Source organism: Zingiber officinale, chromosome 6B (assembly GCF_018446385.1).
Source record: "Zingiber officinale cultivar Zhangliang chromosome 6B, Zo_v1.1, whole genome shotgun sequence".
Taxonomy (NCBI): Eukaryota; Viridiplantae; Streptophyta; class Magnoliopsida; order Zingiberales; family Zingiberaceae; genus Zingiber; species Zingiber officinale.
Genome location: NC_055996.1, coordinates 63,051,157 through 63,053,614, shown reverse-complemented (window position 1 = coordinate 63,053,614; position 2,458 = coordinate 63,051,157). Strand labels below are relative to the sequence as shown.

General features: G+C 35.2%; 1 long non-coding RNA gene across 1 annotated transcript; it reads left to right on the top strand.

The window, feature by feature from the left end:
- The first annotated feature begins 361 nt into the window (after nucleotides 1-361).
- LOC121990226 lies at nucleotides 362-1,838 on the top strand. Its single transcript, XR_006114515.1, has 3 exons — nucleotides 362-398; nucleotides 479-516; nucleotides 1,705-1,838. It is a non-coding gene; the product is annotated as an uncharacterized LOC121990226 (long non-coding RNA).
- The last annotated feature ends 620 nt before the right edge of the window (nucleotides 1,839-2,458 follow it).

The window sequence follows — 2,458 nt, the reverse complement described above, 5'->3', positions numbered from 1 at the left end:
GTCCTTCTTCGCATTCCGGTAATTTTTCCTTTATCCATCATCGCTACTGAAGTCCTTCCTCATCTTCGACAGTTTCATCTTCTTGATCTCTTGATTGCAAGTATTAATTGATTTATTCATGCAATGTGTTTGATGAATTTCCTCAAACACTACCCTGAGTTGATTTTATCATTTTTGTTTGCTAGATTGAGGAGTTAGTTATTTCCTGTTGCTAAGTTGGTTTTATGTATTCCTTGAACTATCAAGTATCTTTTATGTCTATGCTATTATGAATGTTTAGGCTTGTTTATTCACTGAGAAACTTATTGATAGCTTGCAGGCTTCGATGGTTAAAATAGAATATGCTGGTCATGCAAGAGAACTTGTTTCCACTATAGAAATCAGCACCTACCCTGATGGTATGCTAGCATAGGTTGTTTGGCTTTGATTTACACTTAAAAATGAAAAGCTTACTGTCTTACTGCTGAAAATGTCTCAGGAATAGTATGTGTTGGAGGAGATGGCATTGTGAATGAGGTACATTGATTTTGCTTTCCGCTATTTACTCATCTTGTTTTGTGCATTGTATTTGTTTGGGTAAGTTAAAGTTGATTAATAAAATCATTAGATGCAATAATAGAAATTCCTTGATATGTGTGCATAATAACTAGTGCCAAAGGCCAAAAAAGTTTTGCAAAATGTTGGCCATCTTCTTCCACTTCATTCTACCACTTTTTCATCTCCAGCTCCTCATTACTCTATTGTTTGAAGTTGCCAACCTCTTGTTGAATCTGCCTTCTTTTGCCAATGATCTGTTACAATGAATCAAAATTTAGTAATTCAAATGTCAAGCTAGGATAAGTTAAGTTGTATCTTTCTGATTATTAGTTAAAAAGACTGGCAATTGTACATATATTTCCTTTAACCTGATTGATTATTTCTTTTTAGTGATCACCATCTTATGAGTTTGTCACTAAATTGACCAATTTGAATGGACAACTACTATGGAGAACTAACTATATGTCTTCCTGGAATCTTATCAACTTTGTGCTAATGCTTTTATCTCATTTGTAGAATTATTGCATCTCCCTTACTCTTTGTAAAATTTTATTTGCTCTCTTCCTTTATAAGTTAGTTTAGGTGGTATGTCTCTTACAGTGATTCTTTTATTCACTTTCTGTACATATTTTATTTTTATAATCTATACAGTAAGCACAACATGATTTGCTGAAAATTAATATTTTTTATACTTGTCTACCCTGCCAGAACTTTGATAGAAACCATGGAATTACAACATTGCTAAAGGCAATACATTGGGTTGTGAAAATTGACAAATAAATATCTGGTGCATTGATATATCTTTATTAATTTTTCTGCTGTAGATTTCGAATATTATAGGATAGGAGATGAACATACATTTTAGCATCTTCCTATGAGCATTTTGAAGCTGATCAATGATGTTGCAATTATTTTGTGACTGTATGATCTATATTAATAGGTCTCCTTTACGTCTCAACTTTTTTTGGTATTAGATCAATTATGAACTCTATATGAACTTTGACACCAACTCTCAATGATGCCAATAACCTACTGGCTTCCTATGGTTCTTTTTCTTAGTCTGTTTGTCATCTGCCTGATAGTTCACCTTTCCTGTGATGTTATATAATTCTATAGACCAAACATTAGCTATTTGAAATTTGATAATTAGTTTACATGATCATGCAGGTACTTAATGGTCTTCTGAGCAGAGATAACCAGAAGGAAGCACTTTCTATTCCAATTGGCATCATTCCTGCTGGTTCAGACAATTCACTAGTCTGGACTATTTTGGGGGTCAGGGATCCTATTTCTGCTGCAATAGCAACATTTGCATATATATATTTGTTAGATATTATTTATGTGTTTTTACAGTGTACAAATCTCAAGTACTCCAGAGTTGAAATTGATGAAGTTTATGTGTTTTTACAGTTTAGGTGAGATGCCTGTTACAGAATAACTTGTTCTAACATTATTTTGTTTCCTAGGAAAGGCTTAAACATCAGATGTGCCATACATTCTTGACACCGCCACTGTCGTTGACGACGATGACCTCCAGCGGTGAGTCCTTCCAGCCGTGCCAACAGCGGAGGAAGTTTCGACCTATTCTCCCAAAACCATTGATTGCAACCTTCAACTTTGCAACAGTCACCCCTTTTGGAGGAACAACTCTAGCTGCCTGGAAGGGATACACAAAAGCATAACTACAAAGCATGGTTTCTACATTTCATGCTGAAATTTGTGGAAGAACTTGCCTTGGTAGATAACTGGTAGGCCAACACATCCGAGAAGGATGCTTCTCCGTTGTGCCCTGCAAAAGTGATGCTCGAGCATGATTTTAGTCCGGAGAATTCAGCAAACTCTAGCCTCTGCAATCATGAAATTGGATTTAGATCCTTCGACATGGCACTCATACACCTGCAAACTGTTAAAATCACTTGTA